Source organism: Acomys russatus, chromosome 20 (assembly GCF_903995435.1).
Source record: "Acomys russatus chromosome 20, mAcoRus1.1, whole genome shotgun sequence".
Taxonomy (NCBI): Eukaryota; Metazoa; Chordata; class Mammalia; order Rodentia; family Muridae; genus Acomys; species Acomys russatus.
Window position 1 is genome coordinate 60,133,194 of NC_067156.1, and position 16,509 is coordinate 60,149,702.

Here is a 16,509-nt window from a genome sequence, read left to right on the forward strand (position 1 = left end):
CACTTCTCAGCATGGTACTGACGCTATGTGACTCGTCCAAGACGGCTCAGCTCATGGGAGACAGAGCAGGATCCAAATCCATGCTCCTCCTTGTGCAGGCTTGACCTGACAGCCAGCTAAGGGGAGCTGTCATTCCTCCTCCTCCTGCTCAGCTCATCCTTTGCCAGCCTCCTTTTGTGCTATTATTTAAATCTCATGTTGTTTCCAGAAGGTTCACATGCTGAAGACTTGATCGCCAAATGGTTTGCGTTTGAGAGGCGGTTGCATCGCGAAGGATCTAACTTCATCCATAGATTAATCTATTGGTGAGTTCGGTGCCGAATGGACAGGCAGAAGGCGGGAAGAAATATGGCCACTGAAGATGTAACTGTGAAGGGTATCACACATTCCTGGCCTCGCCTGCTTCTCTGCTTCCGGGATGTCACGACGTAAAGCTCTTTCTTTCATTCGTCACTTCTGCCGCAATGGTTCTGCCTTGCTCCAGGTCTAAAAAGCAATAGAGCCACCCAACTGTGATCCTAAACTTTTGAAATTGTACCAAAATAAAGCTGTCTCCCTTTAAGTTTATTTTCTCAGATACTTTGTCATAGCGAAAATGACAATAACAACGACCAGCGCATTTCGGTAACCAGACCAACTTACGTAACTTTTACCTGATGCTCAGAAGCCTCCGTTTCTACTTGCTCATTAGAAAAGCCAGGATGGAACAGGAATTAAACACACAGAAGATGGCGGCATGCTGCCTAGGTTCAAACCGAGGCTCTGCTACTTGACTAGCAAGTTTGGTCAAGCAGTAAGACTTCAGGCAAGCTCACTACCTTGTCCGTGTCTCAGTTTCTGGATTTATAAAGTGACCATTGTGACACATCAATTATCTTGATACATATCTACCTTGTATGATTACAGAGTGTAAACATCTCATACAGACAAAGCAGTTAGGAGGGTGTCTATATCAGAGCTAACACAGGCGACACGTGCTCTCCCCCAAATCCCGCCAGTCCACTTGACTCTTAGGAGAAATCGATTCCTTGCTTTTGCATTAATTCTAAAGCTGGAGACTAGCTTCTCCATCTCACATTCTTCTTTCCGTATCAAAATATTCCTTGACACGTGTCCATGGGCTGCCATGGACCGCTGATGCTCTGGGAAGGCGTGAAGCCTTAATTCGGATCTGAGCTCTGCCACGTAGAGCTGTTGGGTTTAATTCCTAAGCATCTTCCCTCATTTAAAAGATGGATATAATTCAGCCACCTGATTTGCAAGGTAATTTTTGAGGATCAGGAAAGATTATGTAAAGATGTTCTCTAAGCTCGGAGGTATAGTCATACTACCTGAGAGAGTGCCATCAAGTTGCAAAGTGTGTTGTTATGGGCTTTCCCCCCACCCCTCCCCAGCTATGCCTTTTGCTTCCATTATTAGCAAAAAGAAAATCTATCTCAAGAGATTTTCAGAGCCAGTAGGCACTTCCAGCAGTGAGGAACTCCATCAGGCAGGGGTCTTGGCTAAAAGCAACAGAAACCAACTTTGACAAGTTTAAATGGAAAATACTTACTGAGGCTCAGAGAAATCACAAGGGATTAGAGGTCAAGTTCCAGAAACTAGACAGGTACACACAGCAAGCAGAGTCTGCTTGTCGCTGGTCTAACAAATAAGCGTAGGCAGGCATCTGCTAGTATTCATGAGAGTCTGCACAGCCTGTGGGGAGGAATCTTGGTTACCCTGAGGTAGGAAGCCCTGCTTACTATGCGTAGCACCCATTTCCAGGGCTGGATACTGGGCTGGACAAAACCGAGCACATGAGCGGAGCACCAGCAGGCACGCATTCATTGCTCACTCTTTGCTTTCTGGTTATGAATGCAATGTGCCCAGTTGCTTCAAGCCCCTGCTGTGTTGGCTTCTCTGCCATAGTAGATGTACCCTGAACTGTGAGCCAAAGCAAGCTCTCCCTCCCTCACATTGCTTTTGTCAGAATATTTTATCAGAGCCAGCGGGAAAGAAAACCTAAGACACCCTGAGTTTAGGAAACCACTTCAAGAGTTTTAGGAGCAAACAGCTCTGGGGTTATTGCAGGAGTCCTAAGCTCAGCTTGTGTGTGTGTGAATGCACTGGGGCAAGTAAAGAAGGACCTGGGGCTTGTGTGGGGTACTTGCTTCAGGGTGAGGGTTGGATTTCTTTAGTGCTTAAAAGAGAACTGACCAGAAGGTCAAAAACATAATGACCCACTAGAGCCTCCGAAGTACCTTTCTCCAAAAGAGTTTGTACTTTAAAGACTATGTATGTGTACGTTAGTTTGGAGAAGGAATCAAAGTTGAGTGTGGCAGCAAGAGGCTAGAGAGTTCTAGGCTAGCTTTGGCTACAGAGTAAATTCCAAGACAGCCTAAGCTACAGAGCAAGACAACAGCGAGGACCTGAGGAAATGGCTCAGCAGCTAAGAGCACCTGTTGTTCTTACAGAGGACGCAGGTTAAGTTCCCACCTCCCACAGTTGGTTTACAACTGTCCGTAACTCCAGTCCAGGGACTCTGACACATTCTTCTGCGCCCCCGACCCCCGGCCACTGGGCGTGGATGTGGTACACATATATACTTGGAGGTACCACATTCAAACACATAAAGTAAAATTAAGAAATCTAAAAGGATGCTTTAAAACATAATAAAATGAGTGAGTGGGAGAGTTTGGCAACAGAAATCTCCACTGGTCCCCCAAGTCAGAGACAGAACTTACGACTTGTAAGTCCCTGATATGAACTCTTTGATGGCTGGTCACTCAGCTGAGTCTGAACCACAGGGAACACTCCTGGGAAGAACCTCTCCGGGCCATGTTTGATGGGTTCCTTAGTCTCTCTATTTTAGAGCAGTGTGTTCTTTCAGATCAATTTGGTCAACTGTCGCCTCTCAAAAAAATGAGCAATCCATTCCCAAGGGCCTGGGATCAAGCCAGCCTTCCCTGTACTGCACACCAATGGCTTCGCTGATCACTTTGTTGATTACTTCGTTGATCTGTACTCTACCACAGTTCCTCGTTCCTGTCCTCTCCTGGGCTCTACTTCCTCTCCAAGAGGTCGCAGGCTGGCGAGAGGCTGAGAGGAAACCAGAGCCCACACTCAACTGCCTGCCACACTGTATTCTTGGAGGAGTCAAGATTTCCATGCCCCCAATTTTCAGTTGAGGGGTGAGACCTGCCTTTTCTAAGATGGCACTGCGTGAGACGAGGTGCCATCCTGGTGTTCTGGAAGGGCTGCCAGCTACATTTGCGGAAACATCTCCCTTTGTGTGACGCCCCTAGCTATACGGAACTGTGCCTTCAGCAAACCGGAAATGAACTCCTGGGTACACATATGCCCTGAGCAGGGCCCACTCTTGCCTCGGGTGCTGGATGGTGGTGGTGGTGGTGGTCTTTCTGCCCACTCTACCCCTTGCTCTTTATTCACTGCTGTGCATATTTTCATGAAATTATACCATGGCCACCTAAGCTTCTCAGAAAAAGCCACTCTTTCCCTGGGCTCTCAGGTGCCTCAGTATAGAGATATAATTTGTTTTTTGTTTTTTAAATAACCTTTCCCCCAGTGATTTTGGAATTGAGTTATGTCACAGCATATATACATTGCTACATGCAAAGCATGAGATGCTCTCACCAGAAGTACTCCTGGGCCGTGGAGCTCAAAGCTGGGCAAGGGCCAGTGGGAGGGGAAGAGATGAGAAGCTGGGCGTGGTGGCACACACCTTTAATCCCAGCACTAAGGAGGCGGAGGCAGGAGGATCACTGTGAGTTTGAGGCCAGCCTGGTCTACAAAGCGAGTCTAGGACAGCCAAGGCAACACAGAGAAACCCTGTCTCAAAAACCCAAAGAAGGAGGAGGAGGAGGAGGAGGAGAAAGAGGAGGAGGAGGAGAAGGAGGAGGAGGAGAACGGACTTAGAAGCTTAGTTTCCTACACAAGCCAAGAGAGGTGTAACAGTGAGGGTGTTGTTCAGTGGGTGGGCAGGGAGCAGGCAGCTCACAGAGAGGAGGAGCCTCGAGAGTGGGCGGCACCCAGGAGTCCCCAGCTCCAAGGTGGAAATGGGGCGCTGAGTTCCCACCAGTGTGATTGAACAAAGACCTCAGAACTTCAAGTATTGGCCTGAATAATCTCAACAAAAATGTCTGACTCAGCTGCAATTAGCCACATAATTGGACGGCTATGTTTGGAGGGGGAAAAAAAGGTAGGAAATAGCCACGGAACATTCTGACTGCGGCGTAGTTTCAGACTGTTCACGGAATTGTTCATGTGGTTCCTTGTTTCTGTTCGCTTGTTTCCTTCTTGGCTAAATTTGCCTCATTATCGTGTTTGTTCCTTGCTATGGTCTAATCTCGTTGGTCTCAGCTCAGCAAACTTCTTTAGAATGGTTTAGTCCCTCCAAAAACTTCACTAGGGCTACGGAGATGGCTCTGTCAGTAAAGTGCTTTTGAGAACCTGAGTTTGGAATCCTCAACACGCCACAAAAAAAGCCAGGTGCTGTGAGATATATGCCTGTAATCACCATCCTGGAGATACACAGGTCACCGGACCTTCCTGGCTGGCCAGTTTAGCCCAGTTGGTATCAGCTTTAGCAAGAAACCCTATCTCAAGCATTATGGTATAGAGTAATTGAGAAAATAAAGACTTGTACATGCACAGGGACACATACATATATGAAAATGCACATACATACCTAAGACACACACCCAGCGATGATGATGATGTCTTTGATGACACAGAGAATGCTGTTTTCTATGACTGAGTCACACTTGTCAAGCATAAGGCTTTCATTTTCTTAGGTTACTCAGAGGATACACATGGCAGCACCAACAAAACCAAAGTGGTTCTAGGAGCAGCATACAAAAGCTTGTTAGGAATGCATCTTGTAAGTCCTACCCATACCCCTGCGTCAGAACCCTAGGTGGGACCCATTGATCTGTTTCAGCAAGCTCTCTAGGTGATCTGATGCACGTTGAGTCCAGTCTAAAGATATTTCCATAATTCTATGCTGTCTGATTTTTTTTTTCTTGATGACAACAAAAGCCCATATTGCATTGTTGTGTCCTCAGAGGGAGGTGGTAGGAAAATTGACTGTATAGATGAAGACTTCTCAGAATTTCATTCTTAAAATATTTACAAGTTGGTTTTTGTTTCAGTGCTGAGGATCAAATTTGTACATGTTAGACAAGCGCTCTACCACTGACATGCACTCAGTAGGCTGGGTTTTCTTACAAGGACGCATAGCTGCAATAATGTGTTCAATGAGCCCTGAAGGTCATTCACCCTTTAGTCTTAAACTAACTGTGGGGCCTTAGGCAAGTCACAGCTCTCTTTCTCGATCAGTTTTCTCATCTGTACAAACTGGGTCATTGGAATAAAATTGGCAGAGTTTCTTATTCAAACAATCTATGAGTCTTTTTTTTTTTTTCTTTTTTGCATATAGGGTTGACAGGTTTAGTAAATAAAAGTGTGCACTTCTTCCCCCCCCCCCCAAAATATACTCAAATCTCAACATTCAGACTGAGTTTCAAGTGAGCAAGTAAATTTAGTATAAATACACTGTCTGTCTGTCTGTCTGTCTGTCTGTCTGTCTGTCTCTCTCTCTCTCTCTCTCTCTCTCTCTCTCTCTCTCTCTGTGTGTGTGTGTGTGTTCTGTAAACATAAGCTGGGCATGGTGGTTCACATCTTTAATTCCAACACTTGGGAGGCAGAAGTGCATGGACCTCTGTGAGTTTGACATCAGCCTGATCTCCATGGCAAATTTTAGGGGCTACGTAATGAGCCCTTGTCTTAAAATTCTTGCTACTACTACAGTCATAAAAATAGTAAGTGTGGGTTTACAAGGGACATACTTATGTGGAAATATTATTGTTTACCTGTCATTTAAATTTTACTTAGTGTTGACCTATGTGTGTTAGATTGTGCATTTTTAGTTGAATGTGAATTTTAATCAATGGGAGTTGATCCGATCTCTCCCAGAATGCAAAGGGCCTGCACTCACTGGGAGGGACAGAGAGGCAGTATTGGGTTAGAATATAAAAGAAACAGGATTCTGGTTCTGACCTAATATGAGGTGAGTCACTTTCCCTCATTAGGACCCAGTTTTATTATCTGTGCAATGAGGGTATCGGACCAAATTATCTCCAAGTGTCTGTGTTCATTTTGTCTTTTGTCCTACTCTTTGATTTGGTGATTTCACTCTTTTATTCCCCCCTGTTGTTTAACTTGTGGGGAAAACAGGTTAATTATGTGACATTTACAGGAATAAATTTTATTGAGCTGTGAACCAAACTTCTTGAGAGTGGTCTTGGTATCAAAAAGTTGCTTTGATAGAGTAGTGCATCCTCACTTTTATATATTGCATCCACTTCCACAAACCTCACAACTTAGTTACTCTAGTTCATGACACATTTTGTCTTTAGATGATGTGATGGTCTGAATGAGAATTGTCCTTTATAGACTCTGGCCTTTGGACACCTGGTACCCAGTTGGTACTGCTTTTTGGGGAGATTGTGGGGGAAGTGCAGACTTTATTAGTTTATAGCTGTCTTGGTTAGGGTTACTGTGGCTGTGATGAAACATCATAACCAGAAACAATCAGGGAAGAGAGAGTTTATTTGCCTTTCACTTCCACAGCACTGTTCACTATTAAAAAGAAGTCGGGACAGGAACTCAAATAGAGCAGGAACCTGGGGGCAGGAGCTGATGCACAAGCCACGGAGGGCTGCTTCCTGACTTGCTCCCTGGGGGTTACTCAGCCTGTTTTCTTATAGAACCCAGGACTACAAGACCAAGGATGGCACCACTCACAATGGGCTGGGCCCTTCCACTTCAGACATGAATTCTAAAACATGCACTGCAGGCCTGCTTACAGACCTGCCTTACTGAGGCATTTTCTCAATTGAGGCTCTCTCCTCTCCGGTGACTCTAGCTTGTGTCAAATTGACATAAAACAGCCAGTGCAGTAGACTGCCCACATCTGATGCATCCTCTCTACCTCATGTTTATGGCTGAAGATGTGATCCTCAGTTTCTTACTCTTGCCACCATGCCTGCCATCCACCATGCCTGCCATCCGCCATGCCATCCCACTATGATGGATTCTGTAATTCTCTGGAATAATATGTCTAAATAAACTCTTCCATAAGTTGCTTTGGTCATGGTGTTTTATCACAGGAACAAATACAGAAAACATGCACTGACCATACCTACCAACAAATCTCTCACGTGAACTTGATGGTGTTCACTTAGAAAAGAATTTCTAGAAGTGCAGCTTCTGTTCTACTACCACCATCATCATCACCACCATCATCATCACCATCATCATCATCATCACTATCATTATCACCACCACCATCATCACCACCACCATCATCACCACCACCACCATTATCATCATCATCACCACCACCACCATCATCATCACCACCATCATCACTATCACCATCACCATCATCATCACCACCATCATCATCACCACCACCATCATCATCATCACCACCTCCACCACCATCATCATCACCACCACTACCTCCACATCCACCATCACCACCACCATCATCACCATCATCACCACTACCACATCCACCATCACCACCACCATCATCACCACCACTACCTCCACATTCACCATCACCACCACCTCCTCTTCCTCCACCTCCACCATGACCACCACCACCTCTACCACCACTACCACCATCACTACCACCACCTCCTCCTCCTCCTCCACCTCCACCACCTCCACCTCCTTTACTTCCTTCACCTCCACCTCCACCACCACCACCACCCTCTTCCTACTGTCCAAGAAGGCCAAGGGGGATATTTACCAGGCAAATTCTGGGTCACATGCAGCTATTCCCGGAGGGTATTGCTAAGCTATCTCAAGTATCTCCTTTCTCCAGGACTCTTACCCACTAGAGGTCTAGAGCAATACCCCAAACACTATTCTGAGAACTCTTCTTTTTGGTTCCAATGGGGAAATAGTTGGCATTCCTTTGGGCCAGCATTAGTTCAAAGTTGTCAGCCCAATTATTTTTCAATGTACGTGCTCCATGGGCTCCACCAAGGGTGCTACAGGTCTGTCCTTAGCTTGGAGTAAAGCCCTTTCTCATGGTAAGGAGCTGGGTCTCCTTGCTTTGATTCCTTTGGGTATTTTCCTCCCTCAGGCACCATGTGAAGGAAGGGGTTCTGGGGCCAGGTGATGGTTCTCTATACCTGGCCTCCATAGACAAATGCACAATCACACATGTCAAACAAAAGGATCTTAAGGCTATTCATATTTTTGCCAAGTTCTATAATGAGCATTTATTATTTTATAAAAAGAAAAGTTATCCCTTTTAAAAGCACTATAATTACTCCCAACTGTTCACTTCTTTCAACAGTATATTTTTAGACTAACCCAATATAATCCATTGCTCTCCAACTGACTTGCTTTGTAGAACAGTTCAGATCTATAATTAATAATTGGGCCTTTATACAATAAAAGTAAAGAAATTTATAAGTAGGTCATAGTTGATCTCTTTAAAAATGAAGAGGAGGAAAAAGGTTAGCCTGAAGAAAGAATGACTCAAAGAGAAGAATGACAGAAATGAAGTGGGGAGCCCCCCCATGAGTGTGTAGCTGTCGTTGTCCTGTAAGGAGTATGAAGTGTTTAGGAATGCCAAGGTTAAGGCAAGAGCCTTGGGGAGCCTTCAGACATGGAGGCACCTCGGAATATCAAGAGTCTCGTGGGAAGCCAGGCATGGTGGCACACCCCTTCAGTCCCAGTGAGTTGGAGGCTAGCCTGGTCTGCATAGTAAAATCTATTATGTATTAGTTAATACATAAAAAGAGCCCAGCATGGTTGTATATGTCTGTGGTCCCAGAACTTAGGAGATGGTGGTAGGATGATCAGGCATGTAAGGTCATCCTCAGATACATACAGAATTTGAGGCATCCTGGGCTACATGACGTCTGTCTAGAAAACTAAAATGGAAACAAACACAAAGAAGCTGTATGGAGACTGAAGAGATGGCTCGCCAGTTAAGAGCAGGTGTGGCCCTTGCATAGGAATGAAGCTTGCTCTGAAATGTACATCTTACTATGTCCCAGTAGGGACTTCCTCCCTGACCACACAAAGCTGTGCCCCAGTTATTTAAGACTGACACATTTTTACGACTTTGAGACCTGTAGGTTCTTCAAGCTTTTCCCCTAGAACAAAGGAATTCATCAAGGATGATGACGAGAGCAGCCAAAGGGTGTGAAGCAGTCGGAGACCTGGAAGACATCACTGTGGAAGGTGGGTTTCCGACTTGGCTGAAGCCTCAGAGTCCTGAGGCTATTTCACTAAGGTTGACTGTCTCCAAAGGCCTCATTCTTGGCTTTCAGAAGTATTTTTGGAGCCCATCAAGAGCCTCGGGGAAGTCACGGCTGACGTTAACTTTGGCTGACGTTCTGTGCGCTTTGTCCATAAGAGAGAAATTGGAAGTTAGCGGGGTCTTGGCCAGCTTGAATACTTGAAAGAAAACTACTAATGGGGTTTAAAGAGGTTTGCAGTTTTGTGTTTGTTTAGAGTGTTGCCAGATCTCCCACTAAGAGAGAACATTCAGCGGTCAGTAACTTGTTTCTCAGGCACGTACCTAAATCACACACACACACACACACACACACACACACACACACACACCCTTCTTTAGCCTCATTGTCTACACACCAACAGCCAGACTCTCAGTCCTTTTTGTTGTTGTTTTGTTTTGTTTTTCTTTTGTTTGGTTTTAATGTTGGTTTTGAGACAGGATCTTGTTATGTAGCCTACGCTGGCCTCAAATTTGTGACCATGCCATAGCCTCTTAAGATTACAGGTGTGTGTCAATATACCTGGGACAGATTGTTAACTCTTTGTCTTATGTTGAGGCAGACTATCATTGTACCTCAGCATGACCTCATTATGTAGGTCAGAATGACCTTGACCTTCTGGCCTCTTGCCCCCCATCTCCTGAGTGCTGGAATTTAAGCATGGCCCACCACATGGGAGTCAATCCTAGATCCTTGCTCATAAAAGGCAGAAGCTTTACCAGCAGGCCTATACCCCGAGTCATGCTGTGCCCCTAATTTATGCAGTGCTGTGATGGGGAGTATGTAAGATTGTTGACATAAATTACCTCATTAATCATCTCTCTTGTGAGGTCAGCAGGACAGACAAGGAGATCAAGGGCTCAAGGTAGCTCTGTGAGCTGAGAGGTAGAACCGAGGATGTGCAATGTCTGGTCTGGAGCTCTCTAGCGTTGTTTGAGATGGCTCAAATTCACTTCGCCAAGCTCTCTTCATGTGGACTATAGCAAGAATGAGAAACACCGAACATAGACAATGTTTGTTTTAAACAGGGCCTTAGTCATAATGTAATAGAAAGCAACGGGCTCTCTCCTTCATGGTTACAAGGCCCAGCAATACTTTACAAAGTCCAAGCACTACTCAAAAATAAGAGTAGGAAAATATTTGCTACATCTGATAGGTGAAGAAAGCCTGGGACTTCCTCCTTCTGGAGTGAGGCCCTCATCCACCAAAGGAGGAGAAAATGGGAATTCCCGGAAGGAAGTTGTGTCTGCAAAGACTGACTAGACCTGCAGTTGTGTGGAGCACTTGGAATGTCTCAGAATCTAACTGACTGATATAAGGCTGTTTTATTGCCCTGAATATTCATCCCCTGCTCACCTCTGTGTCAGAGCTAACATCCATGATGAATAGATTAAAAAACCTTTTAGACTCTATTAACTTAGAAGACCACTAGCTTCCTTCCACCAACCCCAAAGCTAAGGATGCCATCAGATAGCATCTGAGGCCTATAGAAAGCTTCGCCTGTTGGCGTACTTTTAAGCAACTGTTTTTATTTTGGGGTTTTTTTTTGGGGGGGGGTTGAGACAGGGTTTCTCTGTGTAGCCTTGGCCATCCTGGACTTGCTTTGTAGACCAGGCTGGCCTCGAACTCACAGTGATCTGCCTGCCTCTGCCTCCCGAGTGCTGGGATTAAAGGCGTGCGCCACCACGCCCGGCATTAGTTTTGGGTTTTTAAAATCTCTTTCTCCCTATTCCACCCCAATCCTTTCCAACATCCCAATACTAGGCAAGGGAGAAAGAAGGTTAGTGGGGAGAGGGGGTGCAGTTTTCTTTAGCTGCTTCCTGCTGTTTAGGGTCATTGGGTTCCTTTGGGCAAGTCCAATCTTCATTTCAGGATATTTGTGACTTTTTCTTGTCACACTGCAACAACAGTAACTGGGAGCAGCAAGGGGGAAAGCACCAGCAGCTTTCTTCTTTCTCAGTCTCTCTTTGGGGATGGCTTTTATCCCCACTGACAAAGACCACACCCCCGCATGAGGTAGTTCTCGGATGACAAACATCATGTGTCTTCTCAGAAGGCAGTTATCAGCCGTGGAGAAACTGGAGCAGCAACCATATCCCACACCTGGGATTAAAACAAAAACATGTTTACATATGAGCCAAAGCTTCCACCACATTCACTTACCTTGTTGCAACTACCTCTGTGATGCACCCACCAAGGCATTTATAAATGGCCTCGATTGATGATGTTCTTTGTTCTGATAGTATATAGCTGTACGAAGTCACTTGCAAAGGGGAACATGGAATTGGGGTAACGTAGCTCTGTGTTTCCTGGGCTATGATCACTCAACTTTGGCTCCAGAATAAACTATTCTCTTTGAGGTGAGAACTGTGTTTTCTTGTGTTGAAAGAAGCATCAGGATTGTATTCAGGAAGTGAGTATACATATACACAAACATAGACATAGACTTATATATAGACACACACACACACACACACACACACACACACACACACACACGAAAAGCATCTCAGAGACAGTCCTGGTCTTGAGCATACTCAGTTAAGAAGTACGTTCCTGAATTCAGTTTAAGATCATAGTTCAAGAAGGAAAGATGAGGCAGTCTGCAAGATGACTCAACAGGGAAAAGAACTTGCTTCATGGCCTGAATCCTCTGGCCTTCACACACATGTGGTAGCATGAGCATCTACACATGCGCATTACTCACTCCTCTGATACACATTAATAAGTGTTTTTTAAAGAAGGGAGATGTGGGCTGAGGATTTAGCCTAACTGGTAGAATAACATGCATGAAGGTTTGGGGTTCAATCCCCTGCACCACATAAAACAGAGCATGATGGCACGTGCCTGTAACCCCAGTACTCAAGAAGTACAGCAGAAGGATAATGAGTTCAAAGTCAGCCTCACCTACATAGCAAGTTCAAGGCCAGCTTAGGTTAATACGAGACTTTGTCAACAAGAGAAAAGAAGGAGGAGGAGAAGGAAGAGAAAGAAGTGGCAATATTTGGGAGCATGCTTAGCTCAAAGAGCACATGTTTGAAGGATTAAAACAGAACATTTGGAGACATGCTTAACTTACAACACAAAGACGGTGGGCCAGAACACCTCTGCATATACTCAGTTTTCTCCAAAATAGTTTTAGCCACTACTGCAAGAAAGGACACTAAAGGTGTGTTACTGTAAAAGTCTGGCCTCAGTGGTGCCTTGCTCACTAAGCACCTAACAATAACAGACATGAAGCAGAGAAGCCATGAAGCACTTTCATATGAAGAGAACAGAAATGATTATAATTATCAGGCTTCAAAGAGGACAGATCAAAGGGAAGGGGCTTTCCTTTCAACCTCAGAAGCCGGACCTCTCAGCTGGGTGTGGAGGCACACTGCTATAATCCCCACTGAACGGACACTGACTGTGAGAACTGCTTGAATCCAGGAGTTCAAGACCAGCTTGGGAAATACAGCAAGAACTCAATCTATTCAAAGGGAGAGAGGGAGGGAGAGAGGGAAGGAGAGAGGGAAAGAAGGAGAGAGGGAGGGAGGGAAAAAGGGAGTTGGGGAGGGAGGGAGAGAGGGAGGGAGGGAGGGAGGGAGGGAAATGAACTAGACACTGTCTCCTTGAATGTTGGGTGATGTTTAAGGTAAGCCCAATGGCAGGCTCCTTCCGTTCACTTTCAACTGAGGGAACCCTGACTCCCAAGAGATTGACTCAAATACCCATTTCACAGATTGCAGGGTGTTTAAAGTCTTTCCTCAAACTTTCATATTTTCCCCCAAACTTGTGTTGTCATGGCAACCCAGGCTCTGATTTCTGTCTTCTGATAAACTATTTGAATTCATGGACTTTCCATTACTCCTTACCAGCTCTACTTACCATGATAGAGAGCTGAGCCTGGTTGATTTCCTTCACTCTTCTCCAACCAAGAAAGCAACAAAATTAAATTCTGTTTGATCATAAAGGCTTTTGTTGTTATATCAATGCTTATAGAAAACTAATGTATTTGTATTCAAATTCCATGTCTTTGTTCCCCTTGAGTCTCATGTTACCCAGGCTGGCTTTGAACTCACTATTCATTTGAGGATGACCTTGTACTTCTGAGCCTTCTGTCTCCATCCCAGGAGGGCTGGCAGGAACCCAATTGTTAAATTGCCCACCATCTTCCCTTTTCTAATGGTCATCTATGCCACTGTGTCACTGGACCCTTCCCTGGGAAGACTCCCTACACATATGGTGCCCCAGCCTTGTAATAACTAGCTGTCTTCCTCCATTCCCTCCAGGTTTTTTTCTTACTTCTACCCTCTTTATGTCAAATTGTCCCAAGAAATCTCAAATACTTTATGTCAACTTGACATAAGATAAAGTCATCTGAGAGGAGGAAACTTCAGTTAAGAAAATGCTTCCAAAAGATCAGGTTGTAGGCAAGCCTGTGGAGCATTTTCTTAGTTAGTGATTGATGGGGGAGGGCCCAGCCTATTGTGGGTGGTGCCATCACTGGGCTGGTGGTTTTGGGTTCTATAGGAAAGCAGGCTGTCCAGGTGTGGCAGCACTTGCCTGTAATTGCACTCAGGGAGGCAGAGGCAGGCTGATTTCTTTAAGTTTGAGGTCAGCCTGGTCTACAAAGTGAGTCAAAGACAGCTAAGGCTACACAGAGAAACCCTGCCTTTAAAAAAGGAGGGGAAGAAAGAAAAAAAAAAAAAAGCAGTCTGAGCAAGCCATGGGGAGGAAGCCAGTAAGCAGCCTCCTTCATGGCATCTGCATCAGTTCCTGCCTCCAGGTTCCTGCCCTGTTTGAATTCCTGTCCTGCCTCCCTTTGACGATGGACTAAGATATGGAAATATAAGCCAAATAAACCCTTTCCTCCACAACTTGCTTTTGTTCATGGTGTTTCATCCGAGCAATAGAAACCCTGACTATGACAATTTTCTTCCACCCTATGGCTTGATCTAGCACCAGGTTGTAAATAAAATCACTATGATTTCCAGTGGCAAAGCACAGCTCATTACCATATTAGCTCAGAATGTTCTGGTTCTTCTGACTTTCACAACATTTGTGCTTCTTGAAGGCTATTGTCATTGTGTAAAGTGTTTCCTCATTGCTTACTATACAGCCCTCCCTCTGAATCAGTGGGGGGGATTGCTTTCAGAATACCTCTCCACCTCTGCATGTACCCAAATCCTCCAGGGCACAAATCCCTGTATAAAATGCCCTAGGAGTTGCACCTAACCTATGGCTATCCTCCTGTATGTTTAAAATCATATCTAAATTGTTTACAATAGCCAATGCAATGTCAATATTATAATGTTCTATTGGCTAAAGAATAAGAGCAAGAAAAAGGTCTGTAATATGTTCACTACAGATGTAATTTTATTTTCACCTATTTTATATCCAACATGGACAAAATTCATAGAAGCAAAACCCATGGATATAGAAAAATGACCATATTATGTTTTCAACATATCAAGGAGTTCTGGGAGATTTTAGAGATAGAAAATTGGAAGATAATGATTATTCTGACATCCCTACTAGGGTCAGGCTCACCATTACTCTTAGGTATATGGCTTATAGGGGACACTTTCAGACAGTGCCCTTGGGGCTCATAGACCATAGCATCTCAACATGACCTCTATAGTGTCACTTGTTATAGGACCTGCATTGAGGAGGAAGGAGTAGATGGTAGTGAGAAATATGAGAGGCTTTCTGTTGTTTAAGGCAAATGGATCCCAAGGCATAATGAACCCTCCTATACGATCAGGGTGTCTATTAGTCAAAGCTCTCTAGAGGAACTGCTGCACCCTACTTTTTAACTCTATTTTAATTGGGGTATGTTATGCTTCTACCTCCCTTCCACTCCCCCAACCCTAGGTAGGAGAGAAAGAAAGTTAGTGGGGAGAGGGGTCATCGCTCTCTTAGACTACTTCCTGCTGTTTAGGGTCACTGGGCTCTTTGGGGGCAATACCAATCTTCATTTGAGGATATCTACAACTTCTTATCATCAAACTGCATCAATAGTCACCAGGAGCAGCAGGGGGAGAAACAGCAGCCTTCTTCTTTCTCAGAGCCCCTAACTCTCTTTGGGCTCTGGAATTTATTTCCTTTCCAGAGTCTTCAGTACTAAGCTATCTGTAGCTGCCAAAGATCATGCCCCTCTCAGAGCCTTCATGAGGCAAATAGTCAGCTGCTGTGGACAATCTGAATTAGCCCCATATCCCACACCTGCTATGAAAACAAAAACATGTTTACACAACATTACGGAGTTTTTAAAGCTTTCCACTATAAGGAACAGAATTGATAGGATGAGTGTGTCTTCGAGGATGATTTATTACATTGGCTGGGAAATCCAACAATACTGTCTGCACACTGGAGAGGATAAGAACTTGGAAGCTGCTCAGCCTACAAGGCTGGATGTCTCAGATGGCACTGAAGGTCTAGAATATTCCCAGAGAGTCCATGTTGAAAGATCAAAACAACTGGATTCTGATGGCAACAAAGAATGGCAGCAACAAGATGGCTTAGTCACCAGAAAGCAGCAAAGACGGGCAATGGGGTCCATACTCTCCTTTCTCTTGGACCTCCTCGTATGGGGGGGTGGTATGTGCAGGAAGGTGCTGTCCAGCTGGGGATCCTTTCTCTTGGACCTGCTCGTATTGGGGGGGGGGTATGTGCAGGAAGATGCTGTCCAGCTGGGGATCCTTTCTCTTGGACCTGCTCGTATCAGGGGCCATGTGCAGGAAGATGGTGCCCACCTGGGGAATCTGACCCCATCCCAGTTAATCTTTCTTGGAAATATCTTACTGACCTGCCCAGAGACGTGTATTAATTGATCCAGATCCAATCAAGTTAACCATCACAAGGACTAGTCAAGAGCAACTTAGTTAACTGTACAGTGAGAGGGTGTGTGAGAGACAAGTCCAAATGAGTGAAAAGACTACACAGCACATCTCCACTTCGCTTCTGATCTCTTCACAGTAATCTGAAAGCTCCAGCTCATGTACTTCTTTTATACTTTAATTTGGAAAGTGTCTGAATGTTAATGAGAGAGAGAGAAAAAAAAAGGAAGTTATTGAAGCAGAAAATGCTAGAAGACTTAAACGTCTAGCTTGAGAATTTTTTTTAAATTCCTTATTTAGCTGGGTAGTGGTGGCGCACACCTTTAATCCCAGAACTTGGGAGGCAGAGGCAGGTGAAT